The sequence below is a fragment of the Jaculus jaculus genome, chromosome 9, assembly GCF_020740685.1.
Source record: "Jaculus jaculus isolate mJacJac1 chromosome 9, mJacJac1.mat.Y.cur, whole genome shotgun sequence".
NCBI lineage: Eukaryota > Metazoa > Chordata > Mammalia > Rodentia > Dipodidae > Jaculus > Jaculus jaculus.
Genome location: NC_059110.1, coordinates 127421218 through 127433859, shown reverse-complemented (window position 1 = coordinate 127433859; position 12642 = coordinate 127421218).

The following is a 12642-nucleotide window of genomic DNA, read 5'->3' as shown; positions in this document are numbered from 1 at the left end:
GATTAATTTATAATATAGCTCTTTTGCCAGTGCTATCTTAGCTCATTCTTGCTTCTGCCTTACAGCTGATATGACAAGACGTGATCACTCAGTTATCCACTCTGCCATGGTTTCTCTTGTCCTGGTGAAGCGTTCCCTTGAAACCATAAGCTGAAATAAACCCTGTCCTTCTATAAGCTGGTTCTGGTTGAATGTTTTATCCTAGCAATGTAAAGGTGACTGAAACACCCCCCAAGAACTTACTTGACTCCCCTAAAGTTGCTGACACCACACAATGCACCTCTAGGAGCAGAATAGAGTTCTATGATATAATATATAACTTCAAGGAACCAAGTGGTCACTTTAGGGGAAAGGACAACATTCATAGCACATAGGTTATGACAGAATATTTAACAAGAAGGGTGCTTTCCTCTACTGCTGGAGAGACTTAAAAGCAACAATTAAACAGGTCTGGGGTAACCAGGGCAAAGAGTATCCTTTGATGGTGCCCTTTATCTGTAACTGCTAAAATGTTATGGAAACTATGCCAGAGTGACCAATGTGCTTTGAGAAGTATAGAGTCCCCCACACCCTATTGTTCTGAGCACCCAACAGTGACTTTTTTAAAATATTTTTTAAAAATTATTTATTTATTTATTTGAGAGCGACAGACACAGAGAGAAAGACAGATAGAGGGGGAGAGAGAGAATGGGCACGCCAGGGCTTCCAGCCTCTTCAAACGAACTCCAGACGCATGCGCCCCCTTGTGCATCTGGCTAACGTGGGACCTGGGGATCCAAGCCTCGAACCAGGGTCCTTAGGCTTCACAGGCAAGCGCTTAACCGCTAAGCCATCTCTCCAGCCCAACAGTGACTTTTTTAAAATAAAGTAATTCCAGTGCATGTTTCTTTCTTTGGCAATGGAAGTTTGCTATAATTTCTGATGAAGAATAGTCACCAGCTCTCCCCCGCCCCCATACACACACATCTCTCAGTCAATGTAAGCGTGAACAAAAGAAGATTCCATTTAAGCAGTTTCTTAGGACTAAGGTGCAGATACACAAGTAGTTACTTGGTCTTGGTGTGTTTCTTTGGCCTGTCATACAATTAATTAGGCCACAGTTGTTTATTTTGAGACATTTAACTAGAGACCTTCTTGATAGAGGCTGCCCCTTGTAGTTTGCCCTGATTTTTTTTTTTTTTCCTTTCTAAGTGTGGGAACTTTTATCTAATTAGATTGGCTGTAAGTGTCATGATCATTGGGTGAGTTCTGCAAGCAGTGCATAAACCATGGACATTCACATGGAAATGAGGTTAATTACTCAGAGTAGATGCATCTAATGATTGCACCTGCAGGGCCACAACAACCTCCTTTTAACTCAGTTTCACAATTAGAAAGAGCAGCTGCATTCGTTTCCACAGTTAGAGTTAAAAAAAAAAATCTGTAATGATCCCCAACAGAATAGAGGTGCAGGGGGTGGGAGTGAGGAAAGAGAAGATTCTTCCCTGTTCAGTCCTTCCCAGGCCACCTGCTGATTGTGCTAATCCTGGAGCCTTGGGCACAGCTACAATAAACTGCTGCTAGTCCTAGTTGTGGCCCCTACCCCCATTCTGCTTTCTGACTGGGATTAGAGGTTCTCATCTGTCAAGATTCATTAACACAGTGATGGAGATTTATAAAGGGCAAGGTTAGGAAAACTCAAGACTAGAGGGTCATTATGAGCATCCAAACTGTATTAGTCAGAGTTCTCTGGAGAAACAGAAAGAATAGTGTGTGTGTGTGTGTGTGTGTGTGTGTGTGTGTGTATGTGTCTGTATTTGAATATATATAGAGAGATGTATTTATTGTAAAAATTTGCTCCTGTAATTATGAGAAGGAAAAGTCCAACACTTTTAGTCAACAAGTTTGAGACCCAGGGGAACTGACGGTTAGTTCTACACTGTCATCAGCAGGCTTGAGACTGAAGAAGAATCAGTATTTCAGTTCAAGTCCCCAGGCAGGAAGCCACCTGATGCCTTAGCTTGATAGCAGTGAAGTGAGAGCTATTCTGTCTTACACAGATAAAGACCAGTATGTTTATTTTTTTTCCCAACTGTGAAGTGATTACAGGGGCCCCACCTGATTAGGGAATGCCACCTACTTCATTCAAATTACCAATATAATTCTAAACTCATCTCTAAACATTCTCACCCGGAATGATGTTTGACCAAACAACTGATCATCCCATACTTTAATGTATAAAAATTAACCATCATAGAAACCATTTTCCAAATCATGGAAGAACTATTTGCTAGTAAACTAATTGAGCAATATTAAAAAAAATGGTGGTTGTCTTTTCATCCATCTCTTCATACCCATGTGATCTAAACCATCTATCCTCTTTGCTTTAATTCCCCAATCTTTTGATTTTTATTTTCTATTTTACTTTCCATATAGTATACTCCTATGTACATTTTAGGAATCGCAGAAAAAAATTATGCTAACATGGATTATGTCTCCTATTCGTAGATATGAGTAAGCTCTGTGTTGTTAGACTGAACAGATATAGCCTCATCTTGGAAGTCCCCAACTTCCCAAGTAGGGAATAACCCAGGCATTTGTATCTCAGTGTTCAAAATTTTCTTTGAGTTTTAGAACTACTGTATTGCTTACTTAAAAATATTAGTCCTATTACTTTGTAGTTCCAACTTATTTTTGGGTCCCAAGCTTAGAAAAATAACACAACTATACCAAAGTGAAATCTGTCCCTACATGTCTAAATACATATAGAATGTATCTGAGAAGCTAAGAGAGGTCTAGAAGAGGAAGTTCAAATGCTCAATATGTACATGCGTTTATCTATGTGTGTGGATATATATGTGTGTGCATGAGTGAAAGTGTGTGCATGTGTTTTTATCTATGTGTGTGGAAGTGCATGCTCGTGTGTGTGTGTCTGTGTGCATGTGTGTGTGTGATGCAAACTGTAAAACTGTTAAAGGGACTGTGTTAAAGGAATAGAATCTTACAAAGATGTGCAGTTTAAATTTTTTCTTAAAGAACTAGATTTACTTGCCAATTAGTCTATTTTTTAAAGATATCCAGCTCACTGCACAGTCCAGCCTGGTTTCTAATTCACAATCCTCCTGAGTGCTGGATTTCAGATGTGTGCCAACTTCTACTCTTGTCTCATACTTCTTTTCATATTTTACTCTTCTCAGATGGTCAGTGAGAGGGACAAACTAACTAGATTCAATTTAGCCATCATCTCCAAGGAGGCTAGAAATGCCCTAAGCTAGGTTCAGCATTGAAATAACTTCAGCTGGTAGGAAACAAGATGAACTAAAGTTATCACAGAGAAGCAATCTAAATTCCAATGCCTATCTCAGTAGATTTCCACACATCTAATTCTGCTTAAAAAAAAATAAAAATCTGTACCAGAGTCTCTGTGTTTGTTATGTGTGGAGGGAAGAGTGGTGGTAAGTTGTCTGTTTTGGGGGAAAGGGACATGGTCTATGGGAGAAGGAATAGGATAACTTCCTGATTGTCAATTCATTTAAAAAGTTAATATTATGTGTAGTGAGCAAGTGAATACTTTTTTTTTCTGCTACATAGGAGAAAAATAAACAAACAATAACAAAACAAAACAAAAAAACCATAAGATTCCAATTGGCTTTGTCCAATAGACTACTTTCCTGTCCTTTCAGTTATCAAGACATGACCTGATTGGACAACATGCTAAAAACAGTACAGTATCTCTATTTTAGATGAATTAAAGAAAGATTGGACTGCTTTGAAAATGTCCCTGTCTGGACTTGTAACTCATGACTCACCTTCTGAGAGGTTAATGACAAAGTCATGTTCCAGCCAGTGACTCTAACCTCAAAATGTGTTTCCATCACGAAGAACGGTTTTGTGAAGGAAGGCATAACACAAGCAGCTAAGTCAAATGCATGCAGGGTGGGAACACACAGACTGACTTATTGCAGGCCGACAGAGGCTATGAACTCGCCCCTCTTTTTTTCACACAGTGGTACCCAATGACTATTTTCTGCCACGCTGGGTCTAACCCAAGGCTATAGCTCTCTGGCAAGGCTAACACTACACTACACACACTTCAATGTCTTCTGTTAATGCCATTGGCTATAGAGTTATGCATAATGCCTGCAAGAATACCATTTAGCTTTAGGACTACTTCTAAACCACAGCCTCACTGGGATGGTGAGATGAAAGAGAATTGTAGGAATGGGATACCATGTGAGCACTTCAGGGGAACCTGTATGTGCTTTCAATGGCCATCATTGGGTTTAATTTGGAGACTCAAAAACATCTCACCCAAGTGAGAATACTGTTTACACTGAGGGAGGCTCATTTGACTTGTTATGTTTTGCAAAATGCTGTGTTTTTGTAATATGTTTGGTGGCATCATTTCAAATCAAAACAAGGAAAGTGGTTCAAGAAGTAAAACCGGAGGCCAGCTAAAGAAGGGTTTGCTGGGTCAATTGGTTGTTTATTTACACTCCCTTTTCCCTCCTTCCTTTGGGAATTTGTATAAAAATGCAACACAAAAGAAATACACACACATGTGCATGTGTGCACACACCAAGCACATGTGCCTGAACACTAGAGAACACCATGTCTTATTGTTCATAGTTACTGTGTTAATTTGGGGGGGGGGACCGGTTTGGTATATAGAATCATTCTCCTATATCCAATAAGGATTGATTGCAGGATCCCCTGTGAGTAGCAAACTCTAGAAAATGCTCAAGCCCCTTATACAAAATAATACAGAATTTATACACAGCCTCCAATATACTTTAAATCCCCTCTACTTTGCTTATAATACCTAATGCCATATAAAAGTTTATTATAATGTATTTGCTATGGAATAAGGCAAGATATCTGAGCATATTCATCATGGTTACAATACCTGCCCCCCAAATATTTTCAGTCTGTGGTTGTTTGAATCCTTGGTGTGAAATTTACAAACAAGAAAGTTGAGTGCAAATGAGAATGATTCTATAGATCCCAAGTAAAGAAAGTAATAGAGGCTGGGTGAAGAGTTTAAAAGGTAAAACAAAGAGACTTTCACCTAGTCTAGCCTGTTCAAACGTGTTATCTTTTTCTTTTCCTTCTGAAGAGGAAACCTCTAAAGTTTCCTTGCAATTGTTGAACTAATCTGTGGCCCTGGGGAGAAAAAGCCATCAAAGTCATAGAACTGGAAGAGATCACACAGACATGCCCACCCTCAGAGTTAACATCCCACTACCATGTGGTTTGGATGACACAAGAAGTTTGAGTGGTACTTGGAAAGAAAAATATATATATAAACCAATGTCTGGAAGAGGTTTCACCATATTGAGATCCCCACAGTATTTGGGGATACTCCTAGTTCAGGCTGAGTGGTATTATGTAAAACACTTTGTTCCTGTTCAAAGAAGTATGTATATACCTCTGGAATGAGGGTTTGTATAAGCTGGGGATTTGCTAAATGTTTTTGGGTTTATTCATCCATTTATTCAACAATTGTCTGTGGAGCACCTACTGTGTAGAAAGTGTTGATGACCAGGGAAGATCACGTCTCTCCACTCTTAGGACTCACATCTAATAGGTGCTGAGGGGCCATATATGTTCATACGTAAGCAAATCAGGACTGGGTAGCAATTTTCTATTAATAGAACACAACAAAACAACATAAGGTATGATAAAGAGTAAGTGGGGCTTAAAGGTGGCCACTTAAGACAAGAACTCTCTGAGATGATAGAATCTCACCTGGGGCCTGAACACAAGATGAAACAGGCCTGCTGATACCTGCACCATGTCTGCTTGACATGTTTGTAATCCCTACTGCCAACCCAGTGCATTTCCAAGTATCCATTCCATTATTCCAGCCCTCTATGGTCTGGTCTTCAGGTGTCCTCATACCATACTCCCATGATGCTTCCTTGATTTCTCTCTCATCTCCAGCTCTGAGGTTGTTTATAGCTTTATGTGTTTCTAGAGTTCTAACTCAGTAGACCTTTCCTTCACCTCATATTTTTATGTTTGAATTCTCCTATCATTCAAGAGTTTTTATAAATGGTGTTTTCTCCATGAATATAGTTATAAAATCCTTCAAGTGCTTCCACTACCTTGAAGCCCCATCTCAAAATAAACGCATCTTGTACATATCACTCTGATAATATTTCTCTTTACTTAGGTCCCGTGCTTGAATTTTAAACCTTGCTCAGGTCCTCTTGGGCCCACTGCTTGAACGGTCCTCCATCCACTTTTAGCCATTAGTATCTCTCCTAGTTTCTTAGTGGAAGTTTTGTCAAGTCTTCAATGATAAATGTTTATAGCATAAGCAAATAAATGAAAACTAGGCTGTAACTATAGAGAAAAGCATGTGTGTGCATGAAAGAAAGAGAGAGAGAGGTGCCATTACTGGAATGGGTGAGAATGAATGGCTATCACCAGTAATTAAGGAACCAAATGAATGACCACCTAAAGGAATTTTTTCTACTTCTTCTTTTCTATGAATTTTTCTTCTTCATTTTGTCTGGGGTCCATAGGCTGGAACTGAGTCTTAAGTGGCCAGCTTCTCTGTTTGGTGTGACAGAAGCAGTTTTGTTAATGAGAGAAGAAATTATGCCTGGTGTTGTTGTATAATTGGCATTATACTATGTCAGTCAGGTACTGAGCAGTTCAAGGTCTCATCAGAGGATTTGGGACTTTCAGCCAGGAATTCTAAGTTCCAATACAATACGTTTTAGCATCACACTCCCTTGTCCCTCATATTCCCATTCTAAATAGGAAGGGGTTCTGTTTGCTTTATGTCTGTTTTTGTTTTTGTATGTGTGTGTGATTTTTTTCAAAAAAAGGATCTTATTCCAGCCCACGAAAACCTGGAATTCACCATGTAGTCTCAGGGTGACCTTAAAATCACAGCAAACCTTCTTCCTCTGCCTCCTGAGTACTGAGATTAAAGAAGTATGCTACCATGCCTGGTTATTTTGATATGTTTTTGGGTCTGCTGTTTTGGAGGATTCTAGACAAATTGCTTCTAGGGTAAAAACCACCCCTTAATCACTAAGATTATAAATACAAAGATACTTAAAAAAAAAAAAAACACTTTATTGATGAAACCTCCCACCAGTTGCATCGTGACTGGCACGGGGCCACCTAAAACAGAGCACGTAGGTGGTGTTTCTCTCTTTATGTCTCCTTATGTTTCAAAATAACTGACTTCCAGGAAGAGTTGTAACAGAAATTGTTCCTAAAATCACTCAAATGGAGCTGGGTACAGTAGAGGTGCTATGGGAAAGTGAAAAGAAAAGGAATAGAAAATGCCCCATGTTAATGGATACAAAAGCCAGTTCTGTGGGTTCCAGCAATAACGTGAGAAGACGTTTGTTACATGTTAATTACACAGTATTGTCTTTTAGAAGTTAAATCAAACAGAAACTTCATGTGTAGTTAGTGGAGTCGAAACCTATCTTCAGTTCACCAAGCCACGTTGGGCGCTGTCTCAGGACACACTGAGAATGCTCAGGCTTCAGTGCGTTACAGGGAATAGAAATGAAACCACCTTTTTAACCGAATTAGAGTTATTATTGCTGACCCCTACTTGTGTGTTAAGAGTCAAAAAGTATTATTATAGTTGCCATTTATTTACAAAGCATTATAAATGGGTGACCATTATAGGTGATGTATACTGCAATTGTATTTTCTTGAAGTTGATGAGGTATGAATTATTATCTCCATGATTAATGACACCAGAAAGATGGGCATGGTGGTTCACACCTTTAATCCTACATCTTGGCAGACAGAGGTAGGAGGATTGCTGTAAATTCAAAACTCAGTGTGAGATTACATAGGGAATTCCAGGTCAGCCAGGTCTAGAGAGAGACCTTACCTTGAAAAAAAAAAAAAACTATTAATAATAACATCAGAGACATGACACAAGGTTTTAAGGTCATACAGCTTTGAAATTGAACTTCAGCTTCTCTAATACCAACATGTCACATATTCATCCAGCATTTGATGAGTTTAGTTGAATAATAATAAGACACATTATGAAGGCAACATTTCATATCTTCTTTTTTAAAAAAGTTGAATGAATGGACCTGCTTCTTTTAAAATAAAATCCTTTTCCATGCTGATATTATTTTGAATATTCAAACTGCAAAGAGGCTCTTAAATTATAAACTTGCTTTGAGTATTGAAACAATCCTGAGTATTGAGTGACAACTCAAACAGGACATCTATACCATCCCCTCCAAGTCTCAAAAAACATTGTGAAAGAGGTCAAAGAGCCAGTAGATGAGAAGGAGTATGTCAGAACGCCATCTTTCAGCATGAAGTAGCCACTGGACTTGTGAAATCACAGGAAGTGCCATTGCCCACACAATAGTGCCCCAATGTTGCACTGTTTATGATGGCAGAGGGCAAGAACAAATAAAAACCAAAAGAAGACACAGCACACACATTGGTGCATTCCTTTACTCCTAGCACTAGGGAGCATGAAGTATAAGGATTTTTATGAGTTCAAGGACAGCTTGGGATGACATAATAAGTTCCATATAAGCCTGGGCTAGAGTGAGACCCTACCTCTAAAAACCAAACTAGCAACACAAAAGACATCAAATTGAAGAGGGGTTTGTTGGAAAGAAAAAGAAGTTTAGTGGAAGGGGGATATAGAGGGAGGACAATAGGAAGGGAGTGCCAACGAAGGCAATAAATCATTCTCAATCAATTGCTATTATTGACAGGTTGGAAGCCCCCACATCTGTCTGGACTTACAATAGCATTAACATCAGCAGAGGTCAGATACTAAAATCAAAAACTTATTGTGTGACTGGGAAGATGGCTCATTGGTTAAAGATGCTCCTGGCAAACCATGCTGGCCTTGGTTAAATTCCCCAGTATCCACATAAAGTCAGATGCACAAAGTGAATCATGCACCTGGAGTTGGTGTCCCTCCCACCCCCTTGTGGCAATAGGCCCTGATGGGCCCATTTTCTGTCTTCTCTTTCTTAGTCTCCTTATCTGAGCAAATGAATACATAAAAATATTTTTAAAACATGACTAGACTCATTGGCCAGGTCATTTTGATGTTTTGTTTTACATTGACTTTTTTTGTAGTGACTTCATGGAGACCCAGACTCTAGATTTTTGGATTCTTATTTTAGCCATCATTCTACAGTTGAGCTCTTCCTAGCACCTCTTCATTGCCTGAAATGGAAGCTCAGGTCTTCTTAGACTACGCTGTTTGACCCACATTTGTGCTTCACATTAGAGTTAGTACTGGTGTGTGCATTTCACACATAGATTTTACTTTTCTGGTGGGCTGCAGATATTCATCACCCAATGTGCTTAAAAGTCATTCCTATAGCCTATCTATCCTCATATATGGATTTATATGACATATCATTTATTGCCATCTCATCAAACATATGAAAAAAATTAAATCATTAGATCATGTTCTATCACCACATACATTTTTAGACATCACTATTTCAGAGAGGTCATAAGTAAGTATGTGCTAAAACCCATGATACACTTACATGCTTTTTCTTACCCGTGAAGGTTCTGTTAACCTCAGGGGCTAATATTGGCTTTGTGCTCTGATTTAGTCAGTGGACTATGGTGGAACTAGGATGCTTTAAATATCTTTGAATTAACATCTATGCCATCAAGTTATTGTACACACACTAGAGGGATCACTTGGGTTGAAATGTGTTTTTTATGAGTATTTTGAGGGCATAAAATCATTTCTGTTTTTCATAAGTCTAAATAACAGGTCCCCATCTATTCTATTCATCCTGCTATTTCTGTATACAAGTGGGTCAACATGTGTAATAAACTTGTGAAACTATTGTATAATTAGTTTTTATTTACTTGTTGGCTTCTACTTCATTTCTAAGATGTGTAATACTAAACAGGCCTTAGAGCTCAAGGGTCACAGTATATAAGCACTAGTTTCATGGCCACAAGAGAATGTTTGGGTAAGATTAGCCAAGTCGGTCTGCTTCCCATTCACACCCTGGTGTCCTAAGGAACAGTGAAATATTACCAACTCCTAACATTTTGAAAATCTGGTCCCCCTCTAAGCCAGCTACCATTTAGTTTCTTCAAGTCCCTCAAGACCCATACTGAGTTGGCCAGGTCCTGCTCCCTTTGTGAGATCTGGCTTCCAGCTCTGCTCCTCCTGGCGAGGCCCTTTAATTGGCTGCCTGATAAATGACACACTGTATTCTTTTTTATTGGGATAATTCCCAGGCAACTGATTGGATACATGGAAATGACAGTTACCAGAGGATTGCTGGCTGGGCTGAGGCTTGCTTATTAACCAATGCAGGTGGGACTGGCATTTGTCAGCCTGGATTTCCTTCTGCATTCATCTTTCTTGTTGCAAGGCAGACCTCTGGCTTGTGTCAAGATGTTGAAAGCGAATTCTTAAGCATATGAGAAGTCTAAAACTTGACTTTTTCTTGCAGTCCATGTCACTGTGTTCAAGACAAAGGGGAGAGTTCAGCACAGTATTTGAGTGACTCAGGCTCAAAACCCAGGGACAAATAGAAAGAAAGATTTGAAGATGAACACAGAATTGAACAATACCACTTAAAGGTTTAGATGCTGAGACATATGTAATTCCAAGGCTAAAGCAACTCCTTTCACTACTCTGCAATTTGAGCAGCCTCAAACTCACCTTTATATTCCCATCAAGTCATGCACTTGTGTGTGGGAAGGACATATTTGTTCTTACTGTGGGGGGAGATGATACTCAATTTTGTAAGGGGGAAGTATTAGCCTTCTATTTATATAAACATTAATGTAAAACTACCCCCATACACACATTTTGAGGATGGAAAAAATTGCATATCTATTGCTTTGTGCCATACATCATCTTTAGGCCCTGTTTCTCTTTAAAAAAAAAAAAATTACTTATTTGAGAGAGAGAAAGAGGCAGGGGTGGGGAGAGGGAGAATGGGCTTACCAGGGCCTTCAGCCACTCAGGCAAAGTACAGATGCATGTCCCACTTTGTGCACTGGCTTACATGGGTCCTGGGGAATCGAACCTGGGTCCTTTGGCTTTGAAGGCAACTGCCTTACCACTAAGCCATCTGTCCAGGCCCTAGACCCTTTCTTCCCCCTAGCCTACACTAAGTATTTTGCCTTCACCAATTAATAATATGCATTCATTAAATGTATTCATAAAGGAAAGCTGAAATTTGACAAGAAGGTACTACTGAGATTTTCCATCACAGTAAGTCAACCTTGAAGCCACTGCACAGTGCCCTTTAAACCTTGCACATGTGTAGCTTGGCCATGACTATATAAAGCACATAATCTACTATATGCCTTCCATTAGAGTTATAATGAGTCTGGGTCATCCTCCTGTCTCTATTCTTGTTATCTTCACACATCATGCCAGCAGAATCTCATCAAATATTTTGCATCTTATAGTAATCTCCTTATTCCAGGGAAGCAAAATATTATGTTAGAGTGCTAAATGACTCATTCAAGAAAATGGAGGAATGAACTGAATTTCATAGAAATTCAATCAATGTTATTTCTTTGCTTTGGTTACTCATTATTTCAACATGATTTTCTTTCTTTCCTCAGAATCTCCAGATCTTTAAGTGCAAAGTCCTTAATTGTAGTGCCTAGCCTAGGTGGCTCTCTTTCAATGTTGCTTAAGCTAAAAATTAATTAGTTCCTTGCTACTTCTTTGTTTATCTGACTCCTTTTCTCTATTCAAATGTCAAGTTCCTTTGTGGTATAAAGAATCAGCATATTAAAGTCATCCTTGGTATCACAGAAAATGATAACTCGTAAGCAAGTTCATGCACTTTCCTCCCTTCCCACCGGTGTGTTCCTACAGGCTCTCTTCCCGTGCAGCTTCACAACCACTTTCCATGTTACTTTCTCTTCTCTTTTTCCCTTAAAACCTTCTCTTATGACTCCTACTTCCAGCTCATGCTGAACTCTGTCTTCTGTTCTATTTGACTGCCATAAGTTTGTATTACTTTAATCAGATGATGTTATGAGTTTGGTAATTAAAAAAACTCATTTACAATATCTTTTTCTCCCCAAATATTACATATTATATAATACCTTCTTAGAAGCAGAGGTTACTGTAGTTAGGAAGAGCATGAAAAAGTGAGTTAGAAAGACCCAAGATTAATTTTTTTCTGCCACTTTACTGATTTGTAACTCTGAGCTTGCTACTTATCTTTTCAGAATTATTTTTATAATCTGTAAAAAAAAACTGGAATAATAAAAAATAACTCTTTCTGGTATAATGAGAACTAACTAAGGTACTAAGTAATTTCTTTTTAGCATATAGCCCAATATGTATCATGTACAGCAAATATCAACTCTTTGACATCCTTCTAGTTCCAGAACTTGACTGTGTGCTTTACTTTTAGCAATGAATAACTGCTTGTTAATTGCCATTGCTATTATAATGAATTTCTATCCCTAAAAAATTATTTTTTTTTTTTGCCTTTCAAAGATAGCCAGACTCTCTATAAGTCAGGTTCTTTTCAAGGAAGCAAATGACATAAGTCTGAAGGGTTGTCTGAGATGGCATGCAGCATTGAGAAACAGGCGAGGGTAGCGTACTGAATGAACCCTACCAGCCGAGGTAGAAATACAAAATGAATACCGAGTATCTAGTTTGGAAGGCAAGGACAAAAG